The 26,007-nt window shown below is 43.7% G+C and overlaps 1 protein-coding gene across 3 annotated transcripts in view; it reads left to right on the top strand.

Annotated features, from left to right (window-relative positions):
- Positions 1 to 26,007, top strand: part of add3a (adducin 3 (gamma) a) — a 125,738-nt gene that overhangs the window by 24,859 nt on the left and 74,872 nt on the right. For 2 of the 3 annotated variants that reach the window (XM_078282716.1, XM_078282715.1), the window contains exon 2: positions 32 to 86. The gene's annotated coding sequence lies outside the window, so the exon portion shown is untranslated. Of the gene's footprint in view, positions 1 to 31; positions 87 to 16,570; positions 16,718 to 26,007 lie in introns of those variants that run through there. The other variant, XM_071896237.2, reaches the window with a different exon arrangement.

Genomic DNA, 26,007 nt, shown 5'->3' with positions numbered 1-26,007 from the left:
AATAATGTGTTTGTGTCTGTTTTTGTCCCAGTTGGCGAGACGGCGTTAACTGTTGGTCCGGACCAGGCATCGAAATCCCCCGAGAGGTAAGAATTTCAACAAGCTCCGTTTCAGCTCCTACTCAAACTTTTAAAACACCTGTTGACTGTATCAACACCGCAGTGCCGTTCCAAGTATTATTTTACGCCATAACATTCACACTTGATGGGAATTTCAGTGGAAAAAAAAAAAAAAGCGGAGGACTTGTCTCAAATATAGTCTTAAGCGTCGATCCCGGAGTGGAAAGTTTTGGTCCGTCATCCGAACGCCTCTCCCCTCCTCTTCGCTCCTCTCAAGGACAAATGGAGAGTAAGGGTGACCGCTTTTTTGGAAAGCCTTGAGTAAATGACACGGCTCCGGTCAGCGGCAGGCAGGCCGGGTCTGGCCAGACGGTTTACTGTGCTGGAAGTTCTCCTGTAAGGGAAATAGTGACACGCTGGTGTTACGACCCGTCTCTCTTTTTTCTCTCTCTCTCTCTCTCTCTCTCTCTCTCTCTCTCTCTCTCTCTCTCTCTCTCTCTCTCTCTCTCTCTCTCTCTCTCTCTCTCTCTCTCTCTCTCTCTCTCTCTCTCTCTCTCAAGTCTTTCATTGTTAAGAGACAGACCTGGCTCATTCTTTCAGTATTGTCAAATAATTTTTGTTTTAACCTCCACAGTGTACCAGATGGGTGGGGTTTACTGCATCATCTCTCTCTCTCTCTCTCTCTCTCTCTCTCTCTCTCTCTCTCTCTCTCTCTCTCTCTCTCTCTCTCTCTCTCTCTCTCTCTCAAATCTTTCATGGCTTCCTGGCTCATTCTTTCAGTATTGTCAGTATTGTTTTAACGTCCATGGTGAACCAGATGGGTGGGGTTTATCTATCTCTCTCTTTCTCTCTCTCTCTCTCATTTTGTCATCAGGAAAACTAACCAGGATCTTGTTTACCATATGATGACTTGAACATCCATTAATCCCCTTTATAGCCTGGCTGCAGACTATCAAATCTTTCTTTGTTTAGAAACCAGACCTGGCTCATTCTTTCAGTATTATCAAATACTTTCTGTTTTAACCTCCACGGTGTACCAGATGGGTGGGGTTTACCGCATCAGGACAATTCAGCATCAGGGAAATTGTCAAACACAGAAATATTGACATTCAAATACTTTCCTGTGATTGTCTAAACTTTCTGGCACTCGTTTATTTTGAATGTTTGCCATCTGTCAACGGCCGGTGGAAAGAGCGCGAATCAGGATCTGAATCACTTTATTTGCCAAGTACAATAAATGCACGGGAATTTGTCTTGGTCAGTTTGACTTAATGGAAATAACATTTAATTATGGGGTTTGTGATCCTCGCAGTCTTTAAAGCAACATAAAATGGAACAGTCTTTGCATAATGGTAGTTTATAATGCTGCTGCACTCACAACTGCTGCTGTGAGTTGAGTTGCTTCTCAGATGAGCTGCCTGTTGGAGGCAAAGCATGTCAGGTCAAGTGCCACTACACATCCACACTTCCTGATGGCTGCTATGGCTCCAAACACCACCAGATCCTACAATAAACACATTCCACATCACTTTAAGTACACTTTACAAGCCGCTTTTGGTACCTGAAGTGCACTTTCCAAGCACTACTAATTCCTCAAGTACAGATTCTAAGCACTTCTTCCGTCTTCCTCACTTTTATTTCTTAATCTTACATTCCGACATCTTTTAATTCTTTGCGCTCACGCCCCCAAACCTATTCAGTCTTGGTTTTAGCAGACTGTTATCTTGTCATACCCGCTCTACAGTGGGAGAGCACCTGTTCATTTCACTGTCAGCCCTCCAGCTTGTGAGAATTTAATTGCTTTTCCTGCACATGAGCGCACAGACCACAGCTGCCATGCTTCATTTCCACTTACTGAAAAATAGTGCCCTCGCTTCTTTTTACAACTTTATTTGAAGCTCATAGAGTCTCTGTGCCTGCAGAATAATGATATTTACTGAGATAATCTCATTCGACGCAGCGGCACCTGGTAGCATAGGGACACCAGACGGCTGTTTTGCATTTAGCATCTCTCTCATTAATTTCTCTATTCTCTCTCTCCTGTTCTGTTTTCTTCCTTCATCCACTCCTTCATGTCTCTCTGCCTGACTGTCTCTCCCTGTCTGTCTGCCTCTCTCTCTCTCTCTCTCTTTCTCTCTCTTTCTTCCTCTTTAAAGCTATGTTCCCATCCAACTGTCAAGCGAATTTTAAGCAAACTTCTGAAATGTTGCAAAAAATAAACTGCAAATTAGGTGTGTTTCCATCAAGGGGTCGAAGCAAATAAAGAGGCTTCTTGCACATCAGGAAAAAAACACATCCACCAGAAAAATAGAGTATTTAAATAATTTATTAGTGTTTGGAAAGTTGTTATTGGTCTTAAGTGTTAGCCACATTTCATGTAGTCCAAAGATAAAAAACAAAGAAATGCACTTGGCAGTATTTTAATTTACCAACAAATGGCTGTACAACCTTGATGGGTGACTTAGACAAATATTGTTTTCTACAAAGAATAGATATTGTAGATATTGATCCGTAGATATGTATCGTACAGTTGACTTTTATGCGTAAAAACCTTTTGATATTGAGTAACTTTTATCCAAATTTGTTGGTTCCATTTAGCTTTTCTAATTCAAGACATGCTTTTGCATAAAAATACTTGGATGGGATCTTTATGCGTCCTCTATCCTTGCTTTCTTTTGCTTTGGCATTGTATTCTGGCTGTTAGATGTGACTTCAGATGCATCATGGAGAACACAAGAACTCACAAGGACGCATATTGAGAAAGATCCTCTGTCTCACTGTCTTTGTCTCTGTCTCTTTCTCTCTGTCTGTGTCTCTCTCCCTCTCTTTCTCAGTCTCTCTCTCTGTCTCTCTCTCTATCTATCTATCTATCTCTCCCTCCCACTCTCTCTCTCTGTCAGATAGTTTTAAAGCATCTCTCTCGTCATCTCAGTCCCAGCCTGGCAGCTTTCCCAGGTCCAGGGCCTTCTAGGCCAGGGGAAAAAAAAACAAAACAATGCAGCGCTGCTTGCTGACGTGTCTCATAATGTGTCAGATTCCTCTGGGATACTGTTGCAGACGAAGCCTGGCGACAGTTGGCCTTCTCATATCTGTGCACTGTGTTCCCGCATGGGACGGTTTGAGCCTCACCAAGGCTATCGCTGAATGATTCAGTTGTCTTCATCACTCTGAGAGATTGTCAGTCAGTCCTTGACACTCTTGTTAGTGTGTATCTGTGATTAATGCTGCTGTATATTTAGAGCAGGCTGTTGAATTGTCAGGTTACACACAGTCTAAGTAGGAATTTGCTACTTTGCATATCTTTCTGAGACAAATTGTGTGTTCATGTGCTGGTGGGAAAGTCCGACATCCAGGACTTCAAAGACGGCTGCTATTTTGTGCTATTTTGTCGGAAAATCAAACCCAGCAGACATACAAATAAATACACATGGCCCTCCTGCAGCTGAACAAGCTAATCTGCCAAACTTCATTCAAACAAATGTTAGGTTAGTCTGGCTAACAACAAGGTGCATGTGTTTTCTTACTGTTGACTGACACAAAACTTCATTTTTTTTGCCTTTTTGAGAAGGTTAAAGGTCTAAGATTAAAGAAGTTTCCAACTAAATGATTCGACTTCAGAGGGCGTTCATGTTAAATTTCCAAGTAGGAAACTTGTTGATAGTGTAGTAGATAGTAGTAGATAGCAGACATTCTGCATCGTTTTCTCATACTGTACCAGAGGCAGACTGCAGAGAGGATTTTTCAAAACTCATATGAAGATATGTGAAGATATTTGGGTTTAGCACAGGCTCCATAAAGCACTTGCAGCAATACTTGCAGTGTTTTTTTGGGACTTTACGCCTGCTACCTGTCCTGATCTACTGTTGTTTTATTTTTGTGTGTGTGTTTGCTTCATCTCAAATTGCCTCATTGAGGACGTTCATGTTTTCTAATTGAATTGATTTGAGTTGATTTCACGCCTGGCTCTTATCAACGCTGACTCTCTCGTAGGATTGCCACTGCAGTTCACGGCTTTGTGATTTGGACATGTTTGCGATTTAGACTGAAAATGACAGCTAAGCCATCTGGCTAAGCTCCTAATGCTCCATTTAGAAATTACGCCACAATAGAAAGTGGATTAACAACTTGTTGCTGTAATCCAGTTAATGAGTTTCATAGTGCTTTTCTGTGATTTGGTTTATCCTGCACTGATAGCAGGAGCCTTAGTCATCGTGGTTCTTGTGTCATGTTGACATTTTCCAGTAATAATGAAAGTTTAGTGGGAGTCAGATGAGAATTAAGCCCCGTCTGTCTTTCCTCTGTTAAGTAGGATCTCTCAAAAAAGCATCACAAGTCATCGTCTCTCTCTCTCTCTCCTCATTCAGCTTGCCTCTCTCCTCTCTTCTTCATTCACCCCTCGCTCTCTCCCTCTCTGTCTCTCTCCCTCTCTGTCTCTCTCTCTCTCTCTCTCTCTCTCTCTCTCTCTCTCTCTCTCTCTCTCTGTCTTTCCAGGTAGTTAATATATTCCATTCCTGTAAGTCAGTCTAATGTGACTAATGTCTATGGGAGAGGGAGAAAGCGAAAGAGAGAAAGAGTGGGGGCATTCCAGCGAGTTGCGAAGGCTTCCATGTAATGAGGCGCACGGCTCCTGATGAGAAAACAACAGGGCATAAAAAAAAATAAAATGAAGAAGAGAGCGGGGCATTCCTGAGAGTTTGCGAGGGCGTCTGCACAGAGAGGTAGACTGAAGAGATGAGTAGAGGGTCAAAAAAAAAGAGATAGAATAGAGAGATAAAACCCCATGACTGCTAAATCTTTTACTGGGCCGCTAGGAGCGAAGGTTTCACCCGTCCCACCAGCTGAGCGAGGTCAAGAATTTCCACCCTTCATTTTCTTTCTTTATGCTTTCTCTTTTATTCTCTGTAAGTGATCGGTTTCTCTGTCTCTTTCTATTCTTTCTCCTTTCTCTACTCTCTTTCTACTTCTTGGTTTTTCTCTCTCTGGCTTTGTCATCTATTCTCTTATTGCCTCTCTCCTTTCTCCCTTTCCATCTGTCTCCCTCTCTCTCTTTCTCTCCCTCTCTTTCTTCCTCTCCCCTCTCTCTCTCTCTCTCTCTCCCCTCTCTCGTTTCCCCTCAGTAAGACAAGCTGTCCTGCACTCTGCAGGGCAGTAAAGAGACGTCAGTGACTCCCTCTGCGCTCATATAAAGTCTCCTCATCTCCCCGTGTCCTTCCCAGATCCCTCAGCACGCTCCCTGGTCCTGGCTGTCTTGCCCTGATGATGTCACGCACCTGGTTATGATGTAATTTATAGTGCAGCCTGTCTAGTGCTGTGCATTCTGCAGAGGAAACATTGACAAAAATTGACAGGGAAAATACCCGAAATATTGATGGTTTCATATGAGGTTTGTTTGGATCTGACCTCTGTCCTTATTTTGTAAAACCATCATGACGTTTCATGATGTGACTTTTGTGATTTTTTGTTTTTGTGAGACATCATTTAGCTCTTCATTTTCTTAAATACAGCTCCGGAAGAAAAGGCTTATATATCAAAACAAAACATGACATGACATACTTAATAATACTTAATATTACACTAAAATTATTCTACAAGTGATGAAATCAAGTTTGCAGAATAAGAAAATAAAGGCACATCCTTAAAGTGGAATTTTTATTTTTATTTATTTATTTATTTTTTTTACATACATTTTTATTTCAACGTTTATTTATCCAGAAATGGTTTGCTGGACATGCATCATTTCTTTCTGCAACACATTTTACATTCATACTATTACACACATTCACACATTCAAGCTGCCCAGTACAACCACAGTCTTCTACTGTCAGCCAATAAGCAGTTGAGGGTCAAGTACCTTTCTCAAGGTATTTGTGGTATTTATTGAGTTTGTACTCATTCATTTCCCATTTTCCCAGCCGGTCCGGGGACTCGAACCTGCCACCTTTCAGTCACAAACCAGCTTCTAAAACCTCCAGGCTGCCAGCGCCCCAGATAACTTTCCGATGTTGATGCGCTCGGTGCGCTTAATCAGCTGTGTGACCCAAGATGCTGGTTTGACTTGGCAGTGACACGACCGCCTGCCCTCTCCTCTCCTCTCCTCCTCTCCTCTCCTCCTCCTCCTCCCCTCCTCCTCCTCCTCTCCGCTCTAATCATCTGCATGGCATCACAGCTGCTCTTATCTTCCTGTTGGCCCAAACCGGACACCGCCTGCCCGCATAACTCACTCTGCCTCTGCATAAACACACACACACACACACACACAGTAGGGTGGGGAGATTGGAGGAATACATCGGGGATTGGCGACAGTGGAAATTCCCTTGCTGATTTACATGAGGTTGATCTTTGGTCATTTGAAATGCAGTGACACTCAAATGAGGAAGCAGGGACAAAAATGATGCACACACACACACACACACACCTGACATTTCACAGAGCCTTCCTCCAGGATGTGCTGGTATTGTACCTGCATGTGTTTCCCCATTTCAGTGTTTCTGCTCTTTATTGGAAACACACCAAAACCGGATACTTGTTCATCAGGTGTTTTCTTTTTGAATGTGAGGACTTAAATCATGCACACTCACAGAAATGTAAAATCAGCTTGTCCTGAACTCCACTAGCTCACCATGTGCACACACACACATGTATTCGCTCTCTTCTTCTCTCTCATAAATACACGCTCACTCAGACAAGTCTCCCTCACTCTCCCTCTCACACTCAAAGACAGATCAACACACAAATGGGGAAGCTGGCTCGAGTTAAAGGTTATCGGGGAATCTGCAGGACAAAGGAGGTTTTGATTTGTACGAGTTGTTTTTACGAGACAGGCAGACGTCGGTGGGCAGAGACGGCGATACAGAAACATCAGACGACTGTAGGCAGGCGGCCAAAGTGATGGTTTTCATAGAGGGTGTAAATGATAGAAGGCATGCAGTACTTGGACTGTAAGGGAGACGCTTTGGTCTAAATCATGTAAAGATGGGCAAATTTGATGTGGAAGATGGTGGAATGTTGTTCAGTCTAGCTCTCTAGCATGATATGGGTTCAGTTTAGTGAAAGATAACATGGCAGGGGAAATATGACGGGGAAAACTGTGTTTAGAATTATAATAGAGTACTATTTTTTTTTGTTTACCTTTTTTGACCTACATTTTTCCTACATTTCTTCCGCATTTCTGAGGTATCAAATGTTAAAGCGTTCACATCTCATTGAGTAAGAACTAATGTCACCTTTTGAATTTTAATTTTTGTCTTGTATAATTTTGAACTGTACAAACCCAAAGTCACAAATGTTGCCGAAGAAGAAGAGGACAGAGATGAATCTGGAAAAGGTCGAGTTCACACTCTGACTGGCTACACTCTCTTTCACCCCGGAGGGAGACACACACACACACACACACACACACACACACACACACACACACACACACACACACACACAAAGAAGCACATACACACTCTGACTGACTCTGACATTCTCTCTCAGCCCAGAAGAACATACACACACACACTCACACACACACACACACACTCATTTGTGATGAATGTGCTTCAGTATTAACCAGAAGAGGTCTTTCCAGGGGCACAACACACACACACACACACACACACATTGATTTCTAATTACAAAATGCTTCAATATTAATCAGAATGGGTGTTTCCCTGATACAAACCAGCTGTCTCCATGGTGAGTCATCTGACTGGACAGCAGCCATTGTGTGTGTGTGTGTGTGTGTGGTGTGTGTGTTTTTACAGCCATATTTGTTATGATTTGCTGCGCTCTGTTTGTCGTTGCGTCAGGATGGAAGAAAGCGTTCTGGTCTTGTTGAAGCGGTCAGTCGTAGATCTGCTGGTTTATCGCCGTCTGTCTGTGACGCGGTTTTGTGGTGAAGTCTCTGCTCCGCTCTGTTCTGGGCCTCATGATGCCTTGCAATCATTAGGCGCATCCCTATAAAAGGCAGACTGGCTGTATGTGGTCACATCATGGCCACACACACACAAACACACACATACACACACACACACACACCCCGATATAGAAATATAAAAAGACTTGTCATGCAGGATTTTGCGGATATGCACAGATATTCTTTTGAACACATTTATGAACATGGATGCATTTGCTCGTAAATATACATACATGCACATTAAGTCAAACACATACAGACACACACACAGACATGTATACAGAGAGACACACACATACACACACCCACACGCACACACACTCACTTTCAACTCTGGTGGCCTGTGGGGCTTTTGTAGCGCCGAGAGGCCACAAACGACAGCTTTGTCTTCTGGGAGGCTGGGAAAGTCGGACCGCAGCACACACACACACTCAGACACACACACACACACACAGTCAGACACACACACTTTGGCAGTGTCAGGCCAGTGCACAGCTCCGCTCGGCTCAATAGGCTGATTCATTAGAGCCTCCTCATGACATGACAGGAGAAAATGGACCGGCTACAGAGGGAAGAGGAGAAGAAGAAGAGAGAGGAGGATGAGGAGAGAAGGAGTAGAAAGATTTGGAGTGTTAAAGGTTGACGTTCTGGCCAAAAACTGACCTGACTGGACCAGGTGGGGTCAGGTCAGTTTTAAAGGGAAAATCCACTAGGGCTGCAACTAACGATTATTTTCATTGTCGATGAATCTGTCGATTATTTTCTCGATTAATCAATTAGTTGTTTGGTCTATAAAATGTCAGAAAATGGTGAAAAATGTCGATGAGTGTTTCCCAAAGCCCAAGATGACGTCCTCAAATGTTTTGTTTTGTTCACAACCCAAAGATATTCAGTTTACTGTCATAGAGGAGTAAAGAAACCAGAAAATATTCACATTTAAGAAGCTGGAATCAGAGAATTTTGACTTATTTTTCTTAAAAAATTACTCAAACTGATTAATTGATTGTCAAAATAGTTGGCGATTCATTTGATAGTTGACAACTAATCGATTAATCGTTGCAGCTCTAAAATCCACCCTAAAACACTATAAAACTGTTAAAATAAAACAGTTATTGGTGATGTACCTTGTCTTTGTTTGCCCATTTTGTTGTTTAGCAGTGTAATTTTCTTATTCCTGCGAAAAAATGGCCAAATGTAGACTGTGTAATGTTAAGATATTTCCAGCACAACTACTATGGAGTTTAATAGCAGAAACATTTTTCAGCTATCAAAAACATCAACAGTAAACATCATGTTTTGGTGTCAGTCCCTCAGAATCAAAGAGCATTGGCTTCTGTGTAGACTCACTGTTTTGCACCGACATTCAACAATCACACAGGGAGAAATCCATCATAGAAGAAGCAGAGAGAGAGCAATTTCTCCACCGACAGCAGCCTCAATAGACCAGAATGCAATGCAGCCACAAGACATGTTGCACTTTCAGTATGAGACATGACTTTCACTTTGTCTCAACTGGAAGAACTTGCGCTTTTCCTTTTTACTCTCGCTATCGGTATCGCTATTGCTCTCTCCGCCTACACAATCCACAGCTGAATGATTAACACTTTCAAGGTATTTAAATGTCCGTACGCCTCCGGGGGTTGTCGAAAGGCATTCTGGGAAACGTAGGAAATCACTAGCTGAAGTAGAAGTAGACGAGGCAGGATGAGGGAAAGTGGGTTCACCAAAAAAGTAAATCAAAATAACTCCTGGAATGCTTTGGACATAACAGATTGATTATCAGAAGGTGGATTTTTTCCTTTAAGGCCTCATTTAAATGCTCAGGTTTAGGGGTTCAGGGAATTTACCTTCAGAAAATTCTTTGAAAATTTTAGGCCGTAGTAAAGTGTGGGCTCACAAAAAAGCTATAACTGTCTGGCTTGGTTTGTGTTCAGTCAGAAACGTTATGATGGTCAGACCAAACTAACATTTTTATGGCCTGATTCACATTCTGCCCAAGTAGCAAGAAGATCTTACTTGAAATCACACCGCAATGCTGTAATAACTCATGCATCTCCTACCTCTCAGCACTGCAGCATATTGATTAATAGTAGTTTTTTACCTCTATAATTAACAGGCATTATATCTACTGTAGAGGAGTGTGAGAGCTGAACTGTGTGGTTAGAAACATCCTGATGTCCTGTCTGACCTCCCCTCCCTTAGGACAGATATGATATATACACTGTACTTCACTGTAGTGTCTGGCTCGTTCATACTGATCAGAGTCTGAGAAGCTTCCCAGAACTATATAAGTGTTGGGGTACAGATACAGTTACTGTATGTAAGAGTGTTTATTGTCCCCCATGCGATGAAATCCAGGGGGTGGGGACTAGAAATTGGGTTGTGTCTGTTTGTCAGACTTGATAATCAGGGTCTGATTTTGATGAAAAATGGAAGGATGATGCTTCTTCACGCTGTGTTCCAGTGTTTAAAAACATTACACTGATTGGCCTAATGGGGGCGCTATAATTAAAGGTCAAACATGTTAACTAAAACATGATATCTCTGACACCACTGGTCCGATTTTGACTAAACTTGGGTTTTGGCACTTTTTTCTGGCATTTAAAAAAGTTGACACTGATTGGCCTAAAATGTCAAACTTTAGAAGGCCGGAACTGCTGCACCACCAGTCTGATGTTGATAAAACTTGGAGGCACAATGCACCTGGTTGCTGATTGGCCCACAGGGTGCCTGCATCATCTGCGGGGGGTGACATGTTTACTTGGTGAGAGTGCAAGCTGGTTCATCCATAGCAACCCAGTATGTGCCAGGTACTGAAACTAACCATCACACATCATTATTCACAATGGAATCACACAATAATTAAATAATATTTATACTCTTTGGTCATTATCTACATTTATTCCTATTGCACAAATAGACTTTGAAGCTGTCCAAATGCTTTTCTCTCCAATACCTCATCCCAAATTAATTTCATTTGTTCCGTGGGAGGGGATAAAAAAAAAGAGTTTGTTTTTTATCTAATATCATCATTACTGCATCTGGCAGCCGGCGATGGAAATGTGCTGTGCTGTGGAGTGGAATGGGTGTTGTAAGTAACGATGCTTGGCAGTGAGCGGTGTTTGTCTGGTCCCTCCCTCCCGTCTCCACTGGAGTCAGACTTTAAACCCGGCGGCCCCCTTCTCCACGTGGGGCTTTCATGGTCGAAAAGCCCCCCTCGGCTAAGTGTGAGATTTACTTCATGTCTGAACTGGCTCCTCTAGACCCTACTGGGAGATTAAGTTCACTTTTCATGTTGTAGGCGGATGACTTTTATGTTATCTGCAAACTGGACATCACAGAAGTTATTGAATAACCAGAACGCATTTTGTTTTCTTTGCAGAGGGGTTATGGGGGGGGGGGTCAACTGAGGTGACTTACATTTTAAATAACACACATTTGTCGCCGTTTTAAGAAATTTGATTATTGAATTTCATGTCTTTAAATTAAATTATACTTTCTAGCGTCTACTTGCTATCACGCTGTTGAAGTTTGTTGAAGTGAACAATTAATAAAAAAAAAAAAATCAAAATTGCAACATGAACTTCTGCAATTTCCAAATCGCAGAGGCGGCAATTAATTGCTTAAGAGAGAGGAGCGTCCAAAATGGATTTGTAAACGAGGTATTTTAGAGCTGCGGATAATCTTTGGTCTATGAATCAAGTACAATATTGGTGAAAACCTTTCATCAAACTCAAACTCAGTAAATCCTGCACTTTTTTTTTTAACAAAATCACTTTTCTTTAAACAATTTTAAAGCTTTTTAAGCATTTTAAATTTGACAGTTTAAATCGCAATTGCAATATTCTGACAAATAATCTCATTTAGATGTTTTGTCAGTATCTCTCAGCCCTGGTCCCTGTCACATTGTGTATTTTGATCATAATGAGCAGCTCTTGACTAGACATGTTCTCATTAGCTGAAACACTGTGTTTACCTCTGTCACATAGAGTTACAGTCAAAATGAGGAATTGGACAGAGCCACCCCCAACCCCAAATAGGCCAGGAGTTATATCTCCTCCGACCCCCACACCCCATAGTTGCCCCGGGACACGAGCCAGCCGTATTCTGGGAATAAACAAAGAAATGAATCTGAATTATTAATTTAGCCTTGTGCTTGGGGCTATTTGTTCGCATTTCATCAGGTTAAATTATTACAAAATGTGAGATTTACTCATTAATTATTTATCATCTTTTTCCAACATGTTAGTCTATGATATGAGAAACCTCTGAAGGAGTTTCATAAATTATATATTTCTGGAAGTCATACTATTTTCTCTGAAACATAGAATAGAAACTCCACTTTTAATATAAACTGATGCAGTTTTCTCTGCTTCACCTCATGCTGTTCTGAGACGCTGAGGAACATCATTACTCAGTTTGACACATATACTATATTCTCCGCTGCTGCTGGCACTAATGCTTCCTGCATTATTTATACAGTTTGACGTAGTGTGGCTTATATTTCTATACAGCCAGCACAGCCAGTCTCTGAGACAGCTGTAGGCCCTCCTGCTGCACCCTCGCCCTCCTCCTCACCCGCACTTCATCCCACCGCTGGACGGGGGCCAGCGGGACGCTGTGGGCCACTGCAGGTGAATCCTAGCGCTTCCTCTGGCTTTTTCAGGGGATTTCAACTTGCGTCAGCAGTTTAGTTGCCTTGCAAGCCTCTGCTCTTTCCAGGATGTAGCGTAGGAAAGAGGATGCACAGTATGATACGCGTGCATACGTAAGGAATTGACTTTTTTGTTGTTTTCAGGGGACATTATTTGCCCCTTGATCTCATTTTTAGGTGCATTTTGGTCCTTTTCGGGGACAATTTTATTGAACTTTGAGATAATACATTTGCAGTACATACTGGAAAATAAACACTCAATTTGTACCACTAAGATTTGTTTTATTTTAAATCAACTAAATGTCCCACGCTTCTTTCCCACTGCTGGAAACTGGCAGCGGGCCTTACAGAAGAGGATGGTGCTGTTTTCCCCTCTCTGTCCTCAGCTATCTTCCATCTCTCTATTGCTGAGTTTTTACAATATTGTTTGTGTTATTTGTGTTGACGCAGTAGGTTGTGTGGTGCCAAAACTTTCAGCTGCTTCAGGCTGCGTACTCTGTTGCTTTCTGATCAAAATCTGCTCCATCTTTCTTGCCCAAAACACACTGGAAAGAATCCTCCGATCATAGGCTGCTACGAATCACCGGTGGCACAGTCACATTCACGTGTGAAAATTTGACAACCCAGTGAATAAGATGTAAACAAATTTAATGAAATTTGAATAACTTTTTTGACCTGTGGCCCCGTTCATTTCCAACATACAAACACACACACTGCTTTTGAAAGATTCACCATCTCTCTGCAGCTGTGCCCCTCTTTGTTCCATGTCTGTATGTGTGTGTGTGTGTGTGTGTGTGTGTGTGTGTGTGTGTGTGTGTGTGCATGGTTTATGTGACGTGCTGATTAAGATGAGTGATTTAGAGCCAGGGGTTTCAGGTTAAAAAGTCAGATCCACAGCTGTTGTGACACTCAGCAGCAGGTTGTGTCAGTGAGCTGCAGCAGTGTAATACACATGCAGGGGAACACACACACCTCCATCCAGTTGTTGTCTGCAGTGCTGAGTCGAGTGAAATTATACGGTATGTCAGGAGGCTATTAATGGAAGGATATTGACAGAGAAGCACTTTACAATTTGTTGATTTATGCGATGTTTGAAACCCTCTGGTGAACCACTTTGTGTGTATGTGTGTGCAGACAGAATGTATACTTGTGTTGCTCCACACACACACACATGTAATTACAAACCAGCGTAGATTTACATCTTTACGCTCACTTTAGATCTCATACTGCTCAACATGCACTATGATTACCTACAAGCATGGGTGCTTATTAACATACAGTAGGCATGCACCATCCACATCCGCAAAGTACAGCACTCCATCTCCTTCCTTCCTCTCCTTAAAGGAGTCATTGCGGAGAGTCACAGCTAGTAATCCCTCTCATAAATAATCTAGACCTGCTTCCCTTTTTAACCCGGGGAGAATGCCGGGCCTCGGCACATCTCCACTCAAATATGTGCTAATGTTAGACCAGGCATCCAGCTCCTGCTATGCTGCGGGAGGCCAGAGGGCAGGAAGGTTTATTCTGGGACAGGTATGCAGAGTCTGTCTGAGAGCTGGAGGAGACCATGGGAGTGGATGTGGCCTCGCTTCCCGTGTGTAATGTGCTATTTAAGAGATGCATTCGGTGGATGTTTTTATCCAAAGCGCCTTACATTACCATTAAGGCTCATAAGGCCCATAAGGCTATGCAGGTTTGAGATTTTTCTGCAAATATGAGCCATTTCTGTCAAGACTGAAGATGTTGTTTATTCCAGTGCAGCTCGAGCCGCAAGTAAATAGTTTCCAGTGTGGGAGATTCGTTGCTTTCAGCGCTGACGAGGGATTGATCCTCTGGTCCTAGACGTAGTTTGACAAACATAAAACCACACTCACCGCACAGACACAGCACAGTAAGCAGGGAATCCCACTTAGAGATTGACGGCCGGGTATAGCTTGGCCGGCCTGTGTCACCCAGAATGCCTCTCTCTTAGCTTGAATAATTGATTCTGAATTGATTTAGGCTCATCTTTCTAAGCACTGCTGGCTTGCTGGCTTTTTCTGACGGCAGTCGGCTTTGGACGGAGGCGGAAAAGCATTTATTTTTGCTTCCTATAATTATTGTCTGCCTTGTTCTGTCCTAGTCAGCAATGAAGCCGAGCTTTTACCCTCCAAATGGATGCGTTTCTGAAGAAGCGGCAATTAAAAATGCATTTGAGACCACAGACGGAAGGGGAGATTGTTTTCTACAGTGACTGACTGTAAATCATTCTAACACACCGGCAGTGTACAGTACAGTAAACATCAGTTTCCTCACGAGGCCGAGGGACCGGCTGCATGAAGGGTTAAATGTCAATCGGTGCCCTTTTCAGTTCCTCTGAACAGCGTTCTGAGAAATCTGGCATAAAATGATGGCATAGAAGCCAGTGGCGGGCGGCGTGGGCTTTTCTTCTGTTTGGAGGGAGTGCATACAGCTAATGAAAAAGGTTTTTCAGCAGGCATGGAAGGAAGGAAGGATGGAGGGAAGGAAGGAGGAACTGAAGGGGTGAAGGAAGGAATCCAGTGACGATCACTGCTCTCTCCGCTGAACTTTGCGTGGACAGACTAGTCAGTGTGAAGTCAGTGAGTCAGTCATTCACATGCTAATTTAATGTCACTCCTCTGGCCTCTTTTTATATCACTCTGGTTAACAAATTGACCCAAACCGCAACGATGTGACAACACTAAAAACCCATTAACTATCCATGTCATCCTCCGCTCCGCCTCAGTCTGCTCAAAGATTTCAGTCTCACAATCCCCAGAACATCCATCAGCAAGTAGTCTACATTTTTACTAATATCTCACTTTTTGAACTTACTTCTGAAGGCATTATACGGCCCAACTATGTATTTTACAACTCTAAAATGTTTCACACAACAAGTGAACTCGCCAAATAGCGCACAAATTGTTCAGTGGATTGCCGTTTTGTGCGAATTCACTAGTTTCCAAAGTCCCACTCCCCCTCCCCACTTTGTTTTGGTCAAGTCCTCCTCCAAACTCTTTTGTCTGTAAGGAGATTCCTCACATGAGGAGGTTGTTAAGCTGCTATCAGGGAAAGCGCTGGATGTTTTGTGGAGGAGGGTTGAGGGTGTGTGTGTGTGTGTGTGTGTGGGGGGGGGGGGGGGGGGGGGGGGGGGGGGGGGGTACTGGAGGGAAAGTAGGGAACGGTTCCCTTGTCAGACCTTGCTGAAAGCAGCTGTGGCCCTTTTTTGTGCTTTGCTGAAGCCCTTTGAAATTTGCCAACAATGACTGTAAGTATGAGATTGAGAGAGAGGCAGAGCGAGTGAGAGAGGCAGTGGAGGGAAGAGGAGGGAGGAAAGGAAGGAGGGAGACTGAGAGAGATCGAAGGAATGGGAGGAGGAAGAGAAAGTGAGGAGGGGGAGAGAGAAAGAGGGAGTGAATCCAACAAATATTTCTATAGCGGGGATTTGTTTTTTTCATTTCACTCTCCCCTCTGCTTATCCCTCTCGAGTCTGGGCTAATAAACATAAGACTTTTAAAAGAAGGGATGGAAGAAAAAAAACTTTGAAGGTCTTAGAGTCCTTTCACAAAAGGTGGCTGAAGCACCCTGAGGGGAACGCAGCCTGTGTTATCCCGTGTGTGTGTGTGTGTGCATTTTAATTGGGTTTGCCCCTCCCCCCCTCCCCTCTTTAACCCCCCCCCCCCCCACACACACACAGACCCCCACCCCAATCCACAGTCCCCCCCCCCCCTCTCCAGTCGTCTGCAGCCCCTGCAGCAGATAAGTTGTGTCTCCTATCAGCCTCTGCACTCTGCACAGAACCAGATAAAGCAGAGCGGCTCCTGGTTTAGAAAAGGGTGGTAAAAGAAAGAGAGAGAGAGAAAAAAAAGGGAGATAGGGAGGAGCGTGAGGGAAAGAGGGGCAGCCGGCGCAACAGTTTCACACTGCGCTGTGTTGGGCTACAATGGGAGAGGCGTGTTAGAGAGAGAGAGAGAGAGAGAGAGACAGAGAGAGAGAGAGAGAGAGAGGACTCGCTGCACTGCAGGTGGATCTCAGCCGTCTGGTGAAGAGAAGGGATTGGAGGCAGCAGTGTAAACTCTGATCGCTTCTTCGGCTGTCCATCAGGTTAGTACTGCAATTGCTGGTTGATTGTTGCATTGGTTGGCGCCTAATGTGTGTGTGTGTGTGTGAGAGAGAGTGTGTATTCTGGGAGTGATATAATGGACACTGTGTTCTCTGCCCAACAGGCCTGCTATCTCACTGCTTGTCTGTCTTTGCATCTATGCAGTTGTTCCATTTTTGACAATGTCAAAGTAAAGAAGCTTGAATCTGTCATGAATGCATGTTTTTGAGGTTGAGATATGGGTGTTGGAGGGATTTTTATATTCTTATTTTTGAGATTTTTGGTGGTATCATGTTTTCCCAAACACGCACACAAAAAAGTTCACGCTCACACCCGAGAAACTTTTAAGCCGAAGAAGAAGAATAGAAGACTTTTCTGTTTTTTGGTCGCTTCAGTGGGTCTGAAGCATGCTAAATGAAGTAGCAGAGGCCCTTTTTTCCCTCCTTTCAGTTTGAGATTTCTTTTACCAGAGAGAAGAATAGAGCCGGGGAGCTGTGAATGGGCCCGAGATGGCTTTCTGTGTGCATAAGAGAGGTGCCGCCCTCTCAAGTGTCAGCATGCTTAGTGAGGGGGTGGAGAGGGGTGTGTGTGTGTGTGTGTGGGGGGGGGGGGGGCGGGGCGGGGTAGGTTCATGTCCTTGTAGTTTGCTGAAGGGGCTGTTTTTTTTTCTTGCATCTTGGCCCCATTGATAAGAAACGACCCATTACCTGTATATTCAGTCCTTCACTTTGCCAAATGAGTCTTAGAAGTCCAGGATTTCCAACGCCGCTTCCTGTCCCGCTGCTGCTCCCATCCCGCTCCTCGCTGCTGCTCCCGTCCCGCTCCCCGCTCCCCGAGGGAAAGGAGGAGCGATCCAGTCAAGTGCTTCAGTCGATCCGTCCTTTCATAGGTGTCCGTTTACCCTCTGTTGCCTGAGCGGTGACAAGGAGCCGCTGGAGCCGCCCGGTTCTATTTCTGGGTGTTGTTTTCTGGGTGTTCCCCGTGAATGGCTCCCTTTTTCACGGTTGGATGACTGAGCGATGATGGGAAAGTTTGTGGTTGGGCGGCCCCTTCCTCATGGGTCATGTTGTTGTTTGTTTGTTGGTTGTGAGTTTGCTGCTTACAGTTGCGGCCGTTTGTTCATTTATATCACTTGAGGTGTTTTGCATGATCGAGCTTTTTGCATTCCAGACCCCAAGGTTATGGAACGGCCTGCACTAGCTTTCTTCTTCTTCTTCTTCTTCTTCTTCTTCTTCTTCTTCTTCTTCTTCTTCAAAATGACTCAAAAAGTAGCGTAGAAATCTGTATACCATTTCAGCTCAATCCTCTCAGATCTTAACACACACACACACACACACACACACACACACACACACACACACACACACAGTGCCACACATTCTACCAGTCTGCTGTGTATTTTAGCTGACAGCAAACTGCAGCCTTCTATTGGATTATGGAGTGTAGTTGGAAGGAGACTGGGGGCCAAGTTGAATCTTGTTTGTGCTGTAATTGTTTTATGTGGTGGAGAGAAATTTCAAAATTTCATAAGACCAGCCCTCCATCTCACAATGGAGTAAAAGATTACCTGTATTTTGATTTATGATGGGTTAAGAAAGCTTCAAAGTGTTTCCGGCTACAGGTCCCTAAAAATGTCAATATATCCAAAATTTAAATGGTAAAATATGTTCAGGATTGTATATTGTGTAGCCAAAGTGTGTATGTTTGTTTATGGGAAACACTGATGGAAGTATACACTGATTTTAGTGGATCTTACTCCATGCCATCTGACAAGCGCAACAGAAATGTCTTTCAAACCCGCCGCCAGCAAATACATCCTGGCTTGCTGTCAGGTTTGTCTTTTCAGCTCTGAAATGATGTCGTCTGATAGGTTCACGTCTTGCAACACACACACCTGCGTCCATGATGCTAACTCCTCAAGGCAGAAACCTCCCCCATAGACACACACACACACACACAGCCTTCAAATTTCCCCTCCTGGTGTCTCATCACTTTTTGTGCTGTCATCTAACGTTGGCAGCATTTCTGTTCTTCATTACTTCTGACTGGGAATGCTCTGGTAATGACGCCATTAAAGTCACATCTAACATGTCAGAAACCAAAGCAAACAGCTTGAATCTTCACCTTCTCCTAAATGAAGGATGTCGGATCTCGTTAATGGAGAAAAGTAGATTTCAATCATGTATATCCAGTGGCTCCAAACTAATAGTGTAATTGCATATTGTTCACTAATTGCAGTGAATCGGTATTTGGTTTTGAGACCCATACTGAAACTAACTTTAGTAACTGATATTCGGGCTTCCCTACTTCTGATATTTCTAGGAATACCAGAACAACACACATTTTCAAACTAAAACTAAACATTTCTTGCTAAAGAAACAAAAAGTGGCCTTTCGTTTGAGTCAGTAGGATTTATATCTTGTGCTGTAAGCCTTGCTTTGTGGAAGATTAGTCGGTGTGTATTATTCAGTCTAGAATATGCATCATGGGCGTCTGCTCTGTCTCTGGAGGAGACGTAAATCAGCCGTACACATCCTGTTTCCATGGCGCTAGCTGCCGCGGTGACGGCTTCAGCGCTCTGATGGATCCTGAAATGTGTAGTCAAATATTTGTCTGGGCTTTCTTTTTCTTTTTTTTTTTTGAGAGAGAAAGTAATAAAAAAAGAACCCATGCAACAGGCTTTGTTTGGTCTTCATCTTTTCACCATTCTCTGCGGTTTTCTCATTGTTTCAGGAATGGGTTTGTGAGGAGAATATTGGCGCTACGGGCCGAGTGATTTGCAGTCCTGCTGGCCTTGATTTCCTCGCCTGCCGCATACGTGCATCCAGCTGAATTCAACACCGCATGCCTGCTCCCGGGTCAAGGTTATGAGATACATCTTCATGACAAATGAAGACTGATCCCTCGGCGGTGTGTGTGACTTACTGCGCCGCGGCTTCGGTCATGTAGTCTGATAACAGTTTAAATCAGCCCAAAGCGGTTCCTGTTCCCCCTTGCTGAGGCTGAGGCCGGCGGCTCAGTGTGCTGCGATGCTGAAGTATTGTCCCGGTGTCTCAATCAACCCCAGTGACCCGAGCGCCTCTCCGGTTCCTCTCCTTATGTTTCCACTTTATGCGGGGCTCATAGGCCGTGTGTGTGTGTGTGTGTGTGTGTGTGTGTGTGTGTGTGTTCTTCAGAGAGAAAGGAAAGGGGTGTCTTATAGTCCAAGAAAAGGGTGTTACTCTCTCTTCTATAGCTTGTGTTGTAAATCAGTGGTTTATGTAATGGGGCCATGTGTGTATGTGTGTGTGTGTGTGTGTGTGTTAAATAGCTTGGCTCGCCCGCCTGCGATTATGTCATACAGCATGGTTTCCAGCTGTCCGAGTCAGCTGCACTTAATTTTGCTCTCAAGAAAAAGTCATCCCCAACCACAAAGTGTGTGTGAGTGTTGTTTACAAGTGTGTGTGTGTGTATCTGTGTTTGTACCTTGCAAATTTGTGCTAAATTGTTTATATAAAAGTACACACTCAATAAACTCTTTAGGGCGCCGTTTGCAGGGCCGCCGAGGGGGAATCGAAAACCAAAGCACAAAGCCCTAAACCTTCTCTGCTCTTTTTTTGGATCATTGTGATTTGAGCATGATTGAATATTGCGGTCCGGCGCTAAGTTAAACCAAATGTATTTGGGCCGGGTCCCACAGAGGGGCTTAAATGTGAGCTTTGACAAAAGGACTGCATGCGTCTTTGCTGTAATGCAGGTGCATAAGCAGGGGCCCGATCCAAACTTACTCTACTCAGGTTTCCTCGCAGTAAAGTGAAGCAAGAACACATAGCCGTGCTGGGATGATTCCTACAATCGAGTTAATCAGTTATAGTGAACGTTGAGGTTCTTCAAAGTTTGATATTCCCACGGACAGCGGCCAACTAATCCTCAATTTCCTTCTGCCTTGAATTCAGATTTATTGCGTTGTTGACACAGGCTGATTGACTCCCTGGTCGCCCTCGCCCACAGATGCTTCAGTCGTGTTACAGTAATATTTAATCAGCTTCCTGGGAGCAAAAGAAGAAGACAAAAAAAAAGAATAGATGCTGTTTGGCTGAATCATTGTTTGATTTGATCACTCCTCGCGCTGTAGTCAATGTTTGATTTATGTCTGAGGGGGGAGGGGGGGGGGGGGTAGAGAGGATTTGTGTGTTTATGAGAGAGAGACAGAGAGAGAGAGAGAGAGAGAGACAGAGAGAGAGAGAGACAGAGAGGGAGACACAGACAGAGACAGATAGAGAGAGAGAGGAAGAGAGAGAGACAGAGAGGGAGACACAGACAGAGACAGATAGAGAGAGAGAGATTGAGAGAGACAGAAAAAGAGAGAGAGAAAAAAGAGAGAGAGACAGAAAAAGAGAGAGAGAGAGAGTAAGATTAAGATCGACTGGCTTTGAAACTTGGACTTCTTACTACTAGTTTCTCGTAATGCTGCAATCTTGCTATTTAAGCTCATTATACTGTTCTACTCATTGTATGTTGTTCTGGATGAGAGTGTCAGTTAAATGGCTAAATGTCAGTGGAAACGTCTGTTGCTGTGTTGTTGCGGTCTTCATCCAGTGGTGAGTCGACCCCCTCTGACCCCTGGCTTCCCGGTCGGCCTTGACCGGCAGTTGGCTGCACCACCACACTCTGTTGAGTTGATGCTTGCAGGGTGAAACCAATAAAGTTTTTAAACTTGTCCCAACACTTTTTATAGATGCTCAGGCCAGGTCAAGGTTCATGGGAAAGCTTTGCTGAACCTGTCTTCACCAAGTGGCTCGATCTGCTGACGTGTTTCTCATGCCTGGGCGCTGTTTTTGGAGTTTGCAGTACCTTAACATTGGCCTTATGTATTTAGGGAGGAAAGAAACATCAAATGAATATGTACCTGTTAGAGCTAGATGCTGAATAGAGTGTTAAATAGATACTTAATACATTAAGGGTCCTATGTAGTTCATTGGATAGAGCATGCTGGGGTTAGGGGTTTAATTCTAATACCCAAAACTTATGCATTTACAGGACTCTGTACGGTGCTTTGGGTAAACCTTTCCACCCAAAAAGTTCCCCAGATGACTCAGGTTTTAGGGCCAAGATGCAACAAGTTGAGGCAAAGTAGAAAAACAATCTTTCCCAACAGTTATGACTAACCTTAATTTTCCATTGTACTTCCTTATGGCTAATGTTATCCACATTGGTTTTTACCCCATTTGCGAAGGTCCCAGTCTGTATGATGGCAATATCACTCATCTACATTGTCTGTATAGTGTCTGTTCCACACATAAACTTGTTTTTTAACTTTGACCTGGAATGCCTGTCGACTATTATTATCTACAGATGGAGCCTATTGTGTGTATCCAAGATGTACTTTCTCTCTATTCTGTCAGCCTTTTGTGCGGGACGGCGTCCCTCCCTGTCCTGGCAGAGATAAAAACAGAGTACCAAGACTAGCGTTGAGTCACAGGGCCTGTCATCTGCCTCAGCTGTTTTAGAGGGAGGGATTTCTGAGGTTTTGCTTCTAGAAAATTGGCACCTGCCTCCTATTAGCATTAGTTTGTAATGCTAGTGCAAGAAAACGATATTGCGAGCCATTCCAAGCACTTCGGTAGCTGTGGTAAATGAAACAATTTAACAGAAACAGTTTGAAAAGACTTATGTGAGTTTTTTTACGGTGTAGTTTCATACCCCATTGACTCGCACCATAATTGCTAACAAATGCCAACAGGAAATTAGTGCCAATTCCTTAGAAGCAAAAAATCTCTGGCATAAAAACCTTTGTAAATGTCCTAAGAGGGATGTTGAGAAATCCTGAGCTTTCCCTTTTAAAGGTGAAACCTGCACTTTGGGCCGTGGGAAGAAAGTGAGACCTTGACAAAGAGGGAGAGGGTTGACAAGTCTTCAGGGGTTTTTTTTTTTTCCTTGTCATGAGGGTTTAAGAATGGTCAGTTTGTACCAGATGTGTCCGTTGGGATTTGCAGCACAGCGTAACGTGATGGGTGAGAAGTTGGGGAGTTTTAAAGAGGGGGAGTGGAGCGAGCAGGAAGGAGGATATTGCTTTACTTGTCCTGGCCTTGTCAGTTCCTACATAACAAAGGATATTCCATTTCCACAGTCGTACGTACACACACACTCACACACACTCACACACACACTCTCATATCTCTGGGATATATTGCAAAGCCCCCCAGAACTTTGTTTTTCACAGTCTGAAAACAATGACTTCATCAAATCACCATGAGCTTCTCTGTCCTGGCAAATATTGACTCTTCTGGTGAGGAGGCGGTTTCTCTCTCCTCTCCTTTTTTTATTTTTGCTCCTTTCTCCTTCCATTTCTCTGGATCTTGTTGCAAAACTGATCTGGATTGTGTTCCTTTAGAAGTTTCTCTGCCCCTCTTTCTTTCTTTGTTGCTTTCTTTTCTTTCTTTCTTTTCTTTCTTTCTCAAACCTGGAAGTCATTAATGAAGTCAGGATGGGGTTTCTCCCATCCAGAACTGGATATGTGAGTAGGGCTGAGCGAGGAGGGACTCGAGTTTGACGTCCCACGCCTCCCATCAAGGGAATTACATCAGAGCGGAGCTGGAGATCTCAGAGCTGGAACCGGCTGCGGTTTGATGCATGGAGGCTGTAACCGAGTCACAGCAGCAGAGACGGTGTTTACCACGGGCTCACAGGCTGTTTAAGAATCAGAGTCGCTTCTGAATTATCCAGCGCAGTAGAAATACTGGAAATACTCGTCTCAGTGGCGTTGGTGTAGAGAAATATCAGCAACTTACACACAGTATCACAGTGTACAAGATAAGAAATGATGAACTTAACTGATGCCTGAGGGGAAATTGGGAATATACTGGCACACATTGTACAAGAACAACAGTATCTCACATAGGGTATGAAGTGACAGTACAAGACATATGGAGAGTAGACTCAACATGTATACAGTCAACATTTAAGGCCATATATACTAGTATACTTGCTGCAGAAACAAATTTCAGCAGGTTTGTACGAACAAATGGACAACTTTGCGTAAAAAGCGAGTACACACAAATTTGTATGTGCCAATATGTTCAACTCTCTTTCTATTTTAGGCAGGTTCGACTTTGTTACAATTATACATCCTCTTTAGTGTCAGGCAGCATGGCATGCATTATGGTTCCAACTAGAAGAAGTGTAGTGAGCGTCTAGAAGTTGAAAGTGCAGGCTCAGGATGTTTAGTGGTGGTAAGAAGTGTGATCATGCAATGCAGTAAGGACTTTAAATTTGCTATTTCACCAGTTTAAGCAATTTATTTGTGATGGAAATATGTGATATTGCGATGGGAACCTATAGTTCTGTCTGGGCATAGCTCAAAGGAGTGAAAAATCATAGGGCTTCTGGGTTTGAATCTCCCTATGGGATGAATAAGGTGTCACCAGAGAGCGAGTCCCCACTGAGCTCCTGTAAAGGGAAGGAATCTCCTTTGGGACAGAAAAGAGAATCGCTCGGGGAACGTCCCTAATTCAACTCCAGCCTGCATCCTCTGTCTGTCTCTGGTGGTTTACGTCCTTTGGGATTCCTGTTGAGCGTGAATGGGCGAGTCTCAGCTGTGAGAAGTTGCTTCCTTCCCTCTCTTGTCTCCCAGCTCACTTCCCTGTTGTAACACAAACTGGATATAGCTCACAGGAGATTCATAGTTTGTGTTAAAGTCACTGCACTCACACATCATGAGTTTCAAGATCAGGTTAAGTGGATCTCAAAAAAGGAAAGGAGTTGAAGATGCCGTGTTTGATGCATCAGTATTCTTTGAGCTAGTCTGTGCCTTTGTGTTCCTCTTCCTCTGATCATCTATTTCCCAAACTCCGAGGACTCCGGAGGAAATGAAGACAGAAGGAATGCAAAAGAAGGAATGCAAATGGATAAAGTGAGAGTGAGAGGGGAGTACAGAAAAACCACAAGAGATAAAAGTAGATAAAAAAAAATGTGAACTGTGCGTTTTTAGATACTGAACAGAAACAAAGACTGATGGCATAAAAATGGGAGGTGAAAGAATGCAGAAGACTTTTCAACCCACTGCCAATAGATCAAAGGGTAAACAACACATCCCACATTCGCCACCCCACTCCGACCATCGCAACAAGTCATTTTTCATTCACATGGTTGGATTAAGATTGTTGGGGGATTATGAAAGCGCTAAACTGTTGTACTGCACACATAGACATAAACATTTCCACACGCAAAACAAGGAGGCGACCGTCTGTTTTTGGCCACATTGGACAAACAATCTAATCGGGTCTTTGTGGCCCCTGGGTGGGGTTTGGCCTCCATGCTCCAACATCAAATTCCTCCAGGGAAGTTTAGGGGGAATTTGGCGGTTCCACACCCCAAGACCTGCTTCTCATTTCGGGCTGCAGCTCGGAGAACACCGCCTGGATGCCATGTGCATGAGAAAAGACAGGGTCCAAAGAGGGACAAGAAGGGGAGAATCTAAATATACGAGTGTGTGTGTGTCCATGCACGTGTGCCTCTCCCCAAGTTTGTGCAAGACAGAGTCAAGGGCCGCAACCCTGTAGATGAAATGAGTAGATTGGGCGAGATTGGAGGGGGGCGGGGACCAGCTGGGGATACAGGGAGGGAGAAATGAGCGAGGGAAGGAGGGAAGGAGGGAGGTTAGGTGGGAGGAGAAGGTTATTAATCTCTGTTGTTTTCCCCTCGTATTGTCATTTCCTCTGCAGCTGGTCCTGGGCTGAGAGGGAAAGAACAAAAAAAAAAAAAGAGAGTTCAGAAATCTAAACAGTGGTCCTGCCAGTGGAGTGGGTGTTCCCCACCGCCGAAACATCTGCACAAAGCACAGTTACCCTAGGACTGTCTGATTCTGTAACGTGTGGCAAATGATGGTGAAGAGAAGACCAGGCAGGTATTTAAACTTCCCACTCTGACAGTTAGGCAGACTCGTCGCCATAACAACAAATTTCTTAACTCAAGATTAGCCAGGGGGGAGGTAGCTATCTTTCCTACCTCAAAATAAGTCTGTCGTAATATTTAAGTAACAGACAGTCTTAATTAGCCTAGTCCAACCTGAGAATCTAAGACCAGTCTAAGGCTTAGACTGGTCTTACATTAGCTTTATGCAACTGGCCCCTGGTCAAGAACATCAAGACAAACATGACTCATAGATTCAATTAAATGCTATACTAAATACTATACTATACTATACTATACTAATATTAAACTCATAGATTCAATTAAAATCACATGCAAAGTAAGTGGATCAGGAATTATTTCCTTATTGTTGTGTGTTGGTATCATATCCTTGGAATAAAGA

Source organism: Centroberyx gerrardi, chromosome 3, assembly GCF_048128805.1.
Source record: "Centroberyx gerrardi isolate f3 chromosome 3, fCenGer3.hap1.cur.20231027, whole genome shotgun sequence".
Classification (NCBI taxonomy): domain Eukaryota; kingdom Metazoa; phylum Chordata; class Actinopteri; order Beryciformes; family Berycidae; genus Centroberyx; species Centroberyx gerrardi.
This window is presented reverse-complemented; position numbering and strand designations above follow the sequence as displayed.